The following is a 222-nucleotide window of genomic DNA, read 5'->3' on the forward strand; positions in this document are numbered from 1 at the left end:
CCGTCCCCCCCGGCGCGTACACAACGTGGCTGCCTCTGCAAAAGGAGCGGGGCCGGCCCCGAGAGTGAGGGCAGGTATGAGACATGAATAAAAGAAGCCGGAGGACCTCGTTCTAAAGGGGAGACCTTTAGATTTCACAAGCAGCGTCTGCTGGTGAAGGACTGTTGTGCCCCTGGCCGAGAGGGTGGCTGTTGGGGCAGCTTGAGCAGGCTGGGGCTGCGC

This window comes from Phaethon lepturus, unplaced genomic scaffold (assembly GCF_000687285.1).
Source record: "Phaethon lepturus isolate BGI_N335 unplaced genomic scaffold, ASM68728v1 scaffold10306, whole genome shotgun sequence".
Taxonomy (NCBI): Eukaryota; Metazoa; Chordata; class Aves; order Phaethontiformes; family Phaethontidae; genus Phaethon; species Phaethon lepturus.